Source organism: Aythya ferina, assembly GCF_964211825.1.
Source record: "Aythya ferina genome assembly, chromosome: 2".
NCBI lineage: Eukaryota > Metazoa > Chordata > Aves > Anseriformes > Anatidae > Aythya > Aythya ferina.
In genome coordinates, this window is record NC_140297.1 from 129,296,028 (window position 1) to 129,309,895 (window position 13,868).

Below are 13,868 nucleotides of genomic sequence, written 5' to 3' on the forward strand. Positions count from 1 at the left end.
AAAGTGAAAATCCACTGGGAACCCAATTCCAGTGTTTAAACCTCAGCATGAGCAGTGGAGTTCCTAGCAGGGTTCACTTTTATATGTCTCTATAACCAGGTTCAAAACTTACTGTATGTGCAGTAAGGATCTGCTATTCCAGCTAACCTATGGAAACGTTATAAAGATACAGCCCCTTAGAAAAGCCCTAACATGAAGAGAGAAAAAAGCTACATGATGGCAAAGGCAGAAAAACAGCAACTGTTAAAGAACTGGCAGATTACTTTTACAAGGTTACGTGTCTTTTGCTTGACTAAGAATATTTTTAACACAGATTTTTGTTTTTATTGAGGAAGGATAAGAAATCAAGGCTTGCTCCTGAGCTGTGTAGTAAATAGAGCTAGTGAGAGAAAGCTTTTTCATTTCATAAGAACTGGAGAATTTCCAATGTTTGCTTTTGTTTCACCTTAGATACTCCAGGGGCTCTATGATTTTTAAACACTGTACTTTCAGAATGACCAATGGCTGAAAATTATCGCCTTAGCTAAAAAATAAAAAAACACTTCTTATTCACGGGTTACTGGATTACCAAAGTCTGTGTGTTTAGATATAACATGGGAAGCTTTAAGACCTGTAGACATTTTGGTAGTTATTTTGTGAATTAAAATAAATGTGATTGCTTACATTCCTGCTTTGTAAAATATATCATAGATATGGGTACATTTTCCTCATTGTTGTACTGTGAAAGTCATAATGGAAACTGCTGTTGCTGAGATGGGAAAGCAGAGCTGAGCAGCCTCAAACAGTTATTATTCTAGGCTGCCTCTTACCAGCTCACTACTTCAGCCAAATATGGTACCTATACTTAACCATTTTTTCCTCTAGGTTTTGTGGCATTTTCATTCAAAAAAAAAACAGCGATTTTTCTGCTGGTAGTGCATAGATCTTGTTTATTTGGAGACACGGATTTTTTTGTCCATATTTATTCTTTCATTCTGATTGTGATTCTCAAATATAATCTGGCTATTACAAAGAATTTCATAGATGCATCTGAAATTTCTCCTGTCAATTTCTCCTGGTGACTCTAAATGAGATCAGTATCTTGCCTGCAACTCATGCCCACAATGTGGCCACATTCTCCATTTCCAGCCTTGTTTTAGTCTTTTCTCCTCATTTTGTATTTGCAGGTTAATCCCTAAAATATTATTTCTTATCTCCTACTATCCCCAAAACAAGCAAACAAACAAACAACCGTCCTCCCCCCCAAAACAAACAAACAAACAAACAAACAACAGCAACAACAAAAATCTTGTCCTCACCCCTTACCTGTACCTCTTAAAACCTGATGAATGTGTTCTGGTCCAACTCATAACCAAAGTTGTTGGACTAGGTATTAACAATATCACCTCTCCCTTCTGTATTTCAGTTAAATGTAAATTGCTATTAGTCTCAGATCTCTTCTTCTGGAATATCCCTTTACAACTTGATTTATCCTATTCAGTAAGGAGACACAAACTGCTTTCCAACAGCTCCTGATTGCAACAGACAGTTCTCATTGCCTACATTTTTTGCCATCTACTCTTCCACCTACTCCTGATACTTGGAGATTCTTCCCCTAACTTTAAGTCATTCTTTAATCTCTTTGAAAATTCTCTTTCAAAATGTTCTGCAATACAAACAGAAATGTTAACAAAATGCTGCAAGCATCCTGAGGACATTCTATTATGTCATTTCTCGCCTTGTGCAATTTTTATCAGTGTTTGGTTATAAAACCTTTGGATGAAGGGCTGGTCATTTTTTTGCTATATGTTTATGTTGCACACAGCCCAATCACATCCTGGTCCATTATTTGGACTGCTAGGTATTCTGGTGATGCATATAATAACTGGAGCACATGCTCCCTGGGCACAGACCACATGTGAAGTAAATAGGATTACATCCTGCAAGTTAAAACTAGCCTACTATGGTAATACAAAAATGTACAGCAGCCACATGACCCAAGGGGATCTTCTTGACTGCCTCTTGATAACACAGGCTACAGAGTGGTTGTCTGACCAAAGGAGAACTAAGCTGTTCTTGAATTTCACACCTTAAAACATCAATGGTACTGAGGCAGGAGAAATTTCCCGTTAAATGATTCACAGACTTAATCCCTTTGATATTCGATTGGCTGACCACAACTCAGCACAGCATGCTGCAGGAATACGTCTTTAACTCTAGCTCCCAGAAATATCACATTCCCACTGGAGTTGTGGGACAGAGACCAGGATCAAAATCAGATCTCATTGGGATGGGAGGAAGATATGGGACTGAAACTGGCAAGATCTGGCTTACAAACTCCAGTCTCTGCCAGGTTTAAGAAGCCTTTCTTTGTGTTAGTCCTAGACAAACTATTTAATTCCTTTATGTTTCCTTTCAATGTGCTATATAAACCGGATGAAAAGGCTTCCCATGAATATTACACTGCTTTCTGTTTGTATATAGACAAAAGCACATTTTAAACCATATTGCTTTTAGATGGTTAAAGACAAATGTAAAAGGACAATATCACAGTCATTGGCTGTGTTGGAAGTAGAAATCTGAGTTTATATTACACCCGTTTGAGTTAACCAAAACTGCTTTGATTATTGCAAACCAAAGATAGCATACACAGCTTTTACATTTTTGTTGGGGAAAGTACCTCTGAATTATGCCCTTTGAGAAAAAGAAACAACCAAAGGAGATAGGCACCTGAATCTGTGCTTCTTTTGCATGTACTATCTGAGTTTTTGCAAAAATAGACAAAAGTGCCACATTTCGAAATAAGCCAAGCATATTAATCTTAGTTTCTTTGTTCTTGTAATCAAGCTCATCCTGCCTTCAGTCATGTACTGAAACTACATATCAAAATCTGGAATGCCTAAAGACATAGATGAAAATGGTTCAAAACCATATGGACAAATTCCCCTTAGAGAAGCCATGAAATGCTTCCATATTTATATATGTTTTCACATACTGTTGAAGCCTCTAAGTATTGATGTCACTACTCATTTCAAATAAGGCACTGCTGATATATTTTAGGAACTTTATATATATATATATATATACACGCACTTTAGGATCTGATATATTTTAGGAACATAGAAGTCTATTTCTCTAAACTGTAATTATTTTTGCCTTCTTTTTTTTGCACTCTTTTTCTTCTCTCAGAAGCTCTGTAAATAACAAAGAAATCACAGGCAAGAATGTAAAATATTTTTAATGATTTTGGTGTTTTAGAAAAAACAACAGGCTTAGATACGATTCTGTTAACATCAGCATTTTGAGTTCCAGAGGTATGTACCTAGATGTGTCTTGAAGTCATCACCAGTCTAACATCTTGACTCTGTGGAAAAAGCAAAGCATAAAAGTTTGGGGTGAAAAAGACAGTGGCTGCATGCTGCTATCACTTCTGTCTGTATTATATCACAAGGTTCTTACAGAGTAGTTTGGTAGTTGAGGAATAATGAGCCGTAAGCAACAGACCTAACCATAGAAATGCAAAAACAGTTATCTATTCCAGTATTCTGAATGTATTTCTAGTCACTGATTCACAGTTTCAGGATGAAAAGCAGGGACAGCCAATGATAGAAAAATACATTTGCAGTATTTACTTGGCCACTGTCATGTTACTGATTGTGGCTTGGGAAAATGACCAAATGCTGGAAAATGACCACAGCTGTGAAACAAAGGATCTTAACAATGGAAATGAGCTGGTTGAAGGGAATATTGAGAATTTCAAAACCATAGAAAATAGAAATCAAAACAGAGTAATAAAGACAAAGATATGAGCAAGAACTTTCGGACAGTTTGAGAACCACAGTTATGGTCTTTTCTTTATGTGTCCAGAACTGTCTGGACAGTAAGCAATTTATGGTGATATGTTACTATGACACAAAGCCAGAGGAGGAACACCAGTTCTCTAGGTGGACATCACTGTAATGAAAGACAGCTCAAAAGTGTGTATATAGAAAAAGGTAATGAAGATAGTTAAGAGCGAAATATCAGTGGAAAGGCACCATTTGAGCCTCCTAGCTACTGTTTAGCTAATAGAGGAAAGTGTTAAAATAAAGAGAAAAAAAGTTTTGTTTTGTTTTGTTTTGTTTTGTTTTTTTAAAATAAGAATCTACAGGACTACATAATATGTGTCCTTCTTTTGTGTATGAGCAAGGGAGGGATATCAAGAAGTGACAAATGTCTCTGTGTCATGTATATACTAGACATCAAATATACATGATTTAGAATGAAGCAGTTGACAAGCAGTGTTGTAGAGCTTTTCGCCCCATTTTCAATTAGCTTGCTCTGAACCGTGGGATTAAAAATTGACAGTAGTCTGCAAAGTCTTTTGAGTCACACCTTGCTTTTTTTCTATATAGTGATTGTACATCTGAGTTTGTCAAAGGAGAGTTTGTTAACTATCTTTGATATTAGTTATCTTTCTCTTCCAGGGACAGAAGATTGGTAGTGGGTAACCTGTACATCCATAGCTGCTATTAACATAAATAAGCTGCATTCTTGCAAGGATGTGGTTATGCTTCTGGTCTTCCCATAGTTTCCACATGTGTTCCCATTCCCATAAGCAATTTCTTATGAAGAGGCATTAATAGTGAATATCTTCCATCCTTTTCAGAGTCTAAGGATTCCCTACAGACTAGGGAAGACATTTCTTGCTGCTAAATTAGGAAAGATTCGGGCATTAATAGGGAATGTCTTCCACCCTTTTCAGAGTCCAAGGTTTCCCTCCAGACTAGGGAAGATGTTTCTTGCTACTAAATTGGGAAGATTCAGCCCAGCTAGTGGTATCATAAAACATAGAATTATAGAATCATTAAGGTTAGAAAAGACCTTCAAGATCATCTGGTCCAACCATCACCCTACTACCAATGTCACCCACTAAACCATGTCCCTAAGCGCCAGGTCCAACCTTTCCTTGAACACTCCCAGGGACAACAATGCCACCACATCCCTGGGCAACTCATTCCAATGCATGACTACTTTGTCTGAGAAGAAATACGTCCTAATTTCTAACCTAAACCTTCACTGGCACAACTTGAGGCCATTCCCTCTAGCCCTATGACTAGTTATCTGTGAGAAGAGGCTGACCCCCAGATCCACACAACTTCCTTTCAGGTAGTTGTAGAGAGCAAAAGCGAGGTCCCTAAAGAAGAGTATAATATCCCATTTAATTGGGAATGGAAAACAGAAGATTTAGGTCTTACATACTTATGCTACTCATTTTGTGTTCCTGCTTCAAATATGAACTTACTCAGTATAGTCCATAGATATATCAGCTAAATCAAAAATTTGCATTTCATTTCATACCACAAGGCTTGCAAAATGTGTTAGTACTCACATTAAAAGACAAGTTTATGTACAATATTTTGAAAACTGATTGACAATAGGTCAGGTGTGACATACCTCGCCATTTGCCGAGGCGATCGGCTCCGGGGCAGACGCGTTCTGCAGCGGAGCGGGGGATCGGGCCAGGCAGGGCTAATTTTTTCCGGCATCGAGCCTACTTGAGGGAGCCGCCAGGACCCGGCAGCCCTCGTGAGGGAGGCTGACGAGGCGAAGGCGGAGCCAGCAGCGCCCCCTCCCCAGCCGTTCAAAAGCTGCCCCTAGGGAGCGCGAGCGACCAGGAGCGCGGCGACCAGGGCGGGCAAACAGGGCGTGGCGCTTCAGAAGGGAGTGGCGCGGCAGTTAGCGCGGCAGTTCGCGCAGGCAGGGCGCGCAGGAAGGGCAGAGCGCTCCCCCTACACACAAACAACACCTCCTTAACAACAGCCATTACTAGGTGATAATGGTCGCCACCAGGCACGGCGCGCTCTCCAGAAAGTCGGTACACACGCAGACCGACTACCCGTTAAAAAATGCCGCAGTTCAGGTCACCGGATGCAAGGATTGTCTGATCCTGTTGCTGCCATCGGCGGGAGGCAGAGAAACTGCGTGCGTGAGGTGCGAGCAGGTGGATGACCTGGTCCGCATGGTGGCGGAGCTCAAGGAGGAGGTGGAGAGGTTGAGGGCCATCAGGGAGTGTGAGCGGGAGATAGACTTCTGGAGTAACTCCCTGCAGGGCCTCAAGGGGAGGTGCCGAGGTGAGACTCCTCAAATGGGGGCGGACCCCCTGCCCTGTCCCCGTCGGGCAGAGGGAGGGGATCTGGGAGCTGAGGAGGAATGGAAACAGGTCCCTGCTCGACATCGCAGGCGATGCCCTCCCCTTCCGGCCCCACCTTCCCAGGTGCCCTTACGCAACAGGTTTGAGGCCCTAGAGATTGAGAGGCCGGTGTGTGAGGAAGAGGTAGCAAATGTTCCCAGGAGGATGCCTGGGGTGAGGAGGTCGACTCCGCGCCTCAGGACTGCCTCCACCAAGAAAGACAGGAGGGTTATTGTTGTTGGTGACTCGATTCTTAGGGGAACAGAGGGCCCTATTTGTCGGCCTGACCCTACCTGTAGGGAAGTCTGCTGTCTCCCTGGGGCCAGGGTCAGGGACGTTGCCAGGAAGCTTCCTAACCTGGTACGCCCCTCTGACTATTACCCCCTTTTGATAGTCCAGGCGGGCAGTGATAACATCGAAGAGAGAAGCCTCAAGGCTATCAAAAGGGACTTTAGGGGACTGGGTCGGTTAGTGGATGGAGCGGGAGTGCAGGTGGTGTTTTCGTCCATCCCTACGGTGGCAGGGAGGGGTTCAGAGAGGACACGGAAAGCCCACCTGCTAAACATGTGGCTCCGGGACTGGTGCCAACACAGAAATCTTGGGTTTTTTGATCATGGGGCACTTTACTCGGCACCTGGCCTGATGGCCGCAGACGGGTCCCTATCTTTTAGGGGAAAAAGGATCCTGGGCCAGGAGCTGGCAGGGCTCATTGAGAGGGCTTTAAACTAGGTAGGAAGGGGGATGGGGCTGAGGCTAGGATTGTTGGGGCTGTGCTAGGGGGAACAATGGCAAGGCCGGAGGATAAGGCAATGGCCCAGCTGAAGTGCATCTACACCAATGCACGCAGCATGGGTAACAAACAGGAGGAGCTGGAAGCCATCGTGCGGCAGGCAGGCTACGACTTGGTTGCCATCACGGAGACGTGGTGGGACCAGTCTCATGACTGGAGTGCTGCAATGCCTGGCTATAAGCTCTATAGAAGGGACAGGCAGCATAGAAGGGGTGGTGGTGTGGCTCTCTATATTAGAGAGTCTTTCGAGGTTGTAGAACTCGAGGCTGGGAATGACAAGGTTGAGTCCCTTTGGGTTAGGATCGGCAGGGACAACAAGGCTAGTGTCCTGGTCGGGGTCTGCTATAGACCGCCGAACCAGGATGAGGAGACGGATGAGGAATTCTACAGGCAGCTGACAGAGGTTGCAAAATCGTCAGCTCTTGTACTCGTGGGGGACTTCAACTTCCCTGACATATCTTGGAAGCACAACACAGCCCTGAGAAAGCAGTCTAGGAGGTTTCTGGAGAGCATGGAAGATAGCTTCCTGACGCAGCTGGTTACTGAACCTACCAGGGGTGGTGCCCCGCTAGACCTTCTCTTCACAAACAGAGGACTGGTGGAGGACGTGATTGTCGGGAGCTGTCTTGGGCAGAGTGACCACACAATGGTGGAGTTCACTATTCTTGGCAAGGCCAGGAAGGGGACCAGTAAAACCGCTGTATTGGACTTCTGGAGGGCTGACTTTGAGCTGCTCAGGACACTGGTTGGCGGAGTCCCTTGGGAGGCGGTTCTGAAGGGCAGAGGAGTCCAGGAAGGCTGGGCGCTCTTCAAGAGGGAAGTCTTAATGGCGCAGGAATGGTCTGTCCCCACGTGCCCAAAGACGAGCTGGCGGGGAAGAAGACCGGCCTGGCTCAACAGAGAATTGTGGCTTGATCTTAGGAGGAAAAAGAGGGTTTATAAGCTTTGGAAAAGTGGGCTGGCCACTAGGGAGGACTTTAAAGAAGTAGCGAGGCTGTGCAGGGACAAAATTAGAAAGGCCAAAGCTCATCTGGAGCTCAATCTGGCTACTGCCGTTAAAGATAACAAAAAACTTTTCTATAAATACATCAACACAAAAAGGAGGACTAAGGAGAATCTCCATCCTTTACTGGATGCGGGGGGAACTTAGTTACAAGAGATGAGGAAAAGGTGGAGGTGCTTAATGCCTTCTTTGCCTCAGTCTTTAGCGGCAATACCGGTTGTTCTCTGGATACTCAGTACCCTGAGCTGGTGGAAGGGGATGGGGAGCAGGATGTGGCCCTCATTATCCATGAAGAACTGGTTGGTGACCTGCTACGGCACTTAGATGTGCACAAGTCGATGGGGCCGGATGGGATCCACCCAAGGGTACTGAGAGAACTGGCAGAGGAGCTGGTCAAGCCACTATCCATCATTTATCAGCAGTCCTGGCTATCGGGGGAGGTCCCAATCGACTGGCGGCTAGCAAACGTGACGCCCATCTACAAGAAGGGCCGGAGGGCAGACCCGGGAAACTACAGGCCTGTCAGTTTGACCTCAGTGCCAGGGAAGCTCATGGAGCAGATCCTCTTGAGAGTCATCACGCAGCACTTGCAGGGCAAGCAGGCGATCAGGCCCAGTCAGCATGGGTTTATGAAAGGCAGGTCATGCCTGACGAACCTGATCTCCTTCTATGACAAAGTGACGCGCTGGGTGGACGAGGGAAAGGCTGTGGATGTGGTCTACCTTGACTTCAGCAAGGCTTTTGACACCGTCTCCCACAGCATTCTCCTCAAGAAACTGGCTGCTCTTGGCCTGGACTGGCGCACGCTTCGTTGGGTTAGAAACTGGCTGGATAGCCGGGCCCAAAGAGTCGTGGTGAATGGAGCCAAGTCCAGTTGGAGGCCAGTCACTAGTGGCATTCCCCAGGGCTCGGTGCTGGGGCTGGTCCTCTTTAATATCTTCATCGATGATCTGGACGAGGGCATTGAGTGCACCCTCAGTAAGTTTGCAGATGACACCAAGTTAGGTGCGTGTGTTGATCTGCTTAAGGGTAGGAAAGCTCTGCAGGAGGATCTGGATAGGCTGCACCGATGGGCTGAGGTCAACTGCATGAAGTTCAACAAGGCCAAGTGCCGGGTCCTGCACCTGGGGCACAATAACCCCAAGCAGAGCTACAGGCTGGGAGAGGAATGGTTGGAGAGCTGCCAGGCAGAGAAGGACCTGGAAGTGATGGTGGATAGTCGGCGGAATATGAGCCAGCAGTGTGCTCAGGTGGCCAAGAAGGCCAACGGCATCCTGGCTTGTATCAGGAACAGTGTGACCAGCAGGGCTAGGGAGGTGATCGTCCCCCTGTACTCAGCTCTGGTGAGGCCGCACCTCGAGTACTGTGTTCAGTTTTGGGCCCCTCGCTACAAGAAGGACATGGAGGTGCTTGAGCGGGTGCAGAGAAGGGCAACGAAGCTGGTGAGGGGCCTGGAGAACAAGTCCTACGAGGAGCAGCTGAGGGAGCTGGGCTTGTTCAGCCTGGAGAAGAGGAGGCTCAGGGGCGACCTTATCGCTCTCTATAGGTACCTCAAGGGAGGCTGTAGCGAGGTGGGGGTTGGCCTGTTCTCCCACGTGCCTGGTGACAGGACGAGGGGGAATGGGCTTAAGTTGAGCCAGGGGAGTTTTAGGTTAGATGTTAGGAAGAACTTCTTTACCGAAAGGGTTGTTAGATTCTGTGATTCTGTGATACTTGACATCCTAAACCCTCAAACTAGTAAAACTTTGAGGTCAAGCAAAGGTAAAATTGGAATAACACAGAATCACAGAATCACAGAATTTCTAGGTTGGAAGAGACCTCAAGATCATCGAGTCCAACCTCTGACCTAACGCTAACAGTCCCCACTAAACCATATCCCTAAGCTCTACATCTAAACGTCTTTTGAAGACTTCCAGGGATGGTGACTCCACCACTTCCCTGGGCAGCCTGTTCCAATATCTAACAACCCTTTCGGTAAAGAAGTTCTTCCTAACATCCAACCTAACACTCCCCTGGCACAACTTAAGCCCATTCCCCCTCGTCCTGTCACCAGGCACTGTGGTGGTTTTACCGTGCTGGGCAGCTAAACCCCACAACCACTCTCTCACTCCCCCTCCTTTAGATGAGGAGGGGGAGAAGTAAAGCAAAGAACAACTCACGGGTTGAGATAAGGATAATTAAATTAAAGGGAAATAATTATAATAATTAAATAAAGACTACCATGAACTAAAAAAATTAACTAAGGGGAAATAAAAGGGAAAGGGGAAAAAAGGGAGGAAAACAAACAAACAAAATAAATGAAAGCTATATGGAAGTGCAGAGGAAAGAAATTACTCTCTACTTCCCACAAATGAGCGATGATTGACCACGTCCTTGAAGCAAGGCCTCAACGCACGCAGCCAGTGTTCGAGAGGAGGACCGACGTCTTCTCAACGAGAGCCCACCCCTCCCCTCTTCTTCCTGTTTCCACCTTTTATTGCTGAGTGTGACACCACATGGTATGGAATATCCCTTTGATTGGTTTAGGTCAGCTGCCCTAGTGATGTTTCTCTCCTCACTTTTTTGCCCACCCCCTAGGAGGGTTAGAGAAAGGTCCAATGCTGTGCCACTGCTGCTCAGCAGTAGACACAACACTGGTGTGATAACACTGCTGTTCCAGCTACAAGTACAGAGTACGGCACTGTATGGGCTGCTGCCGGGAAAGATAACATTCCAGCCAGACCCAGTACAGGCACGTGGGAGAATAGACCAACCCCCACCTCACTACAGCCTCCTTTAAGGTACCTGTAGAGAGTGATAAGGTCGCCCCTGAGCCTCCTTTTCTCCAGGCTGAACAAGCCCAGCTCCCTCAGCTGCTCCTCGTAGGACTTGTTCTCCAGGCCCCTCACCAGCTTCGTTGCCCTTCTCTGCACCCGCTCAAGCACCTCCATGTCCTTCTTGTAGCGAGGGGCCCAAAACTGAACACAGTACTCGAGGTGCGGCCTCACCAGAGCTGAGTACAGGGGGATGATCACCTCCCTAGCCCTGCTGGCCACACAGTTTCTGATACAAGCCAGGATGCTGTTGGCCTTCTTGGCCACCTGAGCACACTGCTGGCTCATATTCCGCCGACTATCCACCATCACTTCCAGGTCCTTCTCTGCCTGGCAGCTCTCCAACCATTCCTCTCCCAGCCTGTAGCTCTGCTTGGGGTTATTGCACCCCAGGTGGAGGACCCGGCACTTGGCCTTGTTGAACTTCATGCAGTTGACCTCAGCCCATCGGTGCAGCCTATCCAGATCCTCCTGCAGAGCCTTCCTACCCTTAAGCAGATCAACACACGCACCTAACTTGGTGTCATCTGCGAACTTACTGAGGGTGCACTCAATGCCCTCGTCCAGATCATCGATGAAGATATTAAAGAGGACCAGCCCCAGCACCGAGCCCTGGGGAATGCCACTAGTGGCTGGCCTCCAACTGGACTTGACTCCATTTACCACAATTCTTTGGGCCCGGCTATCCAGCCAGTTTCTAACCCAACGAAGCGTGCGCCAGTCCAGGCCAAGAGCAGCCAGTTTCTTGAGGAGAATGCTGTGGGAGACGGTGTCAAAAGCCTTGCTGAAGTCAAGGTAGACCACATCCACAGCCTTTCCCTCATCCACACATCACGTCACTTTGTCATAGAAAGAGATCAGGTTCGTCAAGCAGGACCTGCCTTTCATAAACCCATGCTGACTGGGCCTGATCGCCTGCTTGCCCTGCAAGTGCTGCATGATGACTCTCAAGAGGATCTGCTCCATGAGCTTTCCTGGCACTGAGGTCAAACTGACAGGCCTGTAGTTTCCCGGGTCTGCCCTTCGGCCCTTCTTGTAGATGGGCGTCACGTTTGCTAGCCGCTAGTCAACTGGGACCTCCCCCGATAGCCAGGACTGCTGATAAATGATGGATAGTGGCTTGACCAGCTTCTCTGCCAGTTCCCTCAGTACCCTTGGGTGGATCTCATCCGGCCCCATCGACTTGTGCATATCCAAGTGCTGCACCAGGTCACCAACCATTTTTTCATGGATAGTGAGGGCCACATTCTTCTCCCCTTCCCCTTCCACCAGCTCAGAGTACTGGGTATCCAGAGAACAACCGGTATTGCCGCTAAAGACTGAGGCAAAGAAGGCATTAAGCACCTCCACCTTTTCCTCATCTCTTGTAACTAAGTTCCCCCCACATCCAGTAAAGGATGGAGATTCTCCTTAGTCCTCCTTTTTGTGTTGATGTATTTATAGAAACATTTTTTGTTATCCTTAACAGCAGTAGCCAGATTGAGCTCCAGATGAGCTTTGGCCTTTCTAATTTTGTCCCTGCACAACCTCGCAACATCCTTATAGTCCTCCCTAGTGGCCTGCCCACTCTTCCAAAGATTATAAACCCTCTTTTTTCTCTTAAGATCAAGCCACAATTCTCTGTTGAGCCAGGCCGGTCTTCTTCCCCGCCAGCTCGTCTTTGGGCACGTGGGGACAGACCGTTCCTGTGCCATTAAGATTTCCCTCTTGAAGAGCGCCCAGCCTTCCTGACCCCTCTGCCCTTCAGAACCGCCTCCCAAGAGACTCTACCAACTAGTGTCCTAGGCAGCTCAAAGTCAGCCCTCCAGAAGTCCAATACAGCGGTTTTACTGGTCTCCTTCCTGGCCTTGCCAAGAATAGTGAACTCCACCATTGTGTGGTCACTCTGCCCAAGACAGCTCCCGACAATCACATCCTCCACCAGTCCTTCTCTGTTTGTGAAGACAAGGTCTAGCAGGGCGCCACCCCTGGTAGGCTCACTGACCAGCTGCGTCAGGAAGCTATCTTCCACGCTCTCCAGAAACCTCCTAGACTGCTTTCTCAGGGCTGTGTTGTGCTTCCAAGATATGTCAGGGAAGTTGAAGTCCCCCACGAGAACAAACGCTGAAGATTTCGCAACTTCTGTCAGCTGCCTGTAGAACTCCTCATCCGTCTCCTCATCCTGGTTCGGCGGTCTATAAGAGACCCCGACCAGGACGCTAGCCTTGTTGTCCCTGCCGATCCTAACCCAAAGGGACTCGACCTTGTCATTCCCAGCGTCGAGTTCTACAACCTCGAAAGACTCTCTAATATAGAGAGCCACACCACCACCCCTTCTGTGCTGCCTGTCCCTTCTGAAGAGCTTATAGCTAGTCATTGCAGCACTCCAGTCATGAGAGTGGTCCCACCATATCTCCGTGATGGCAACCAAGTCGTAGCCTGCCTGCTGCATGATGGCTTCCAGCTCTTCCTGTTTGTTACCCATGCTGCGTGCATTGGTGTAGATGCACTTCAGCTGGGCCATTGCCTTATCCTCCGGCCTTGCCATTGTTCCCCCTGGCACAGCTCCAACAATCCTTGCTTCAGCCCCATCCCCCTTCTTACTTAGTTTAAAGCCCTCTCAATGAGCCCTGCCAGCTCCTGGCCCAGGGTCCGTTTTCCCCTAAAAGATAGGGACCCGTCTGCGGCCATCAGGCCAGGTGCCGAGTAAAGTGCCCCATGATCAAAAAACCCAAGATTTCTGTGTTGGCACCAGCCCCTGAGCCACGTGTTTAGCAGGTGGGCTTTCTGTGTTTTCTCTGTACCCCTCCCTGCCACCGTAGGGATGGACGAAAACACCACCTGCACTCCTGCTCCATCCACTAACCGTCCCAGTCCCCTAAAGTCCCTTTTGATAGCCTTGAGGCTTCTCTCTTCAATGTCATCACTACCTGCCTGGACTATCAAAAGAGGATAATAGTCAGAGGGGCGAACTAGGTTGGGAAGCCTCCTGGAAACGTCCCTGACTCTGGCCCCAGGGAGGCAGCAGACTTCCCTACAGGTAGGGTCAGGCCTACAAATAGGGCCCTCTGTTCCCCTGAGAACCCTCTTGAGATTTTTATTGCATATGCAAGGACCACAAATAAACTTCAA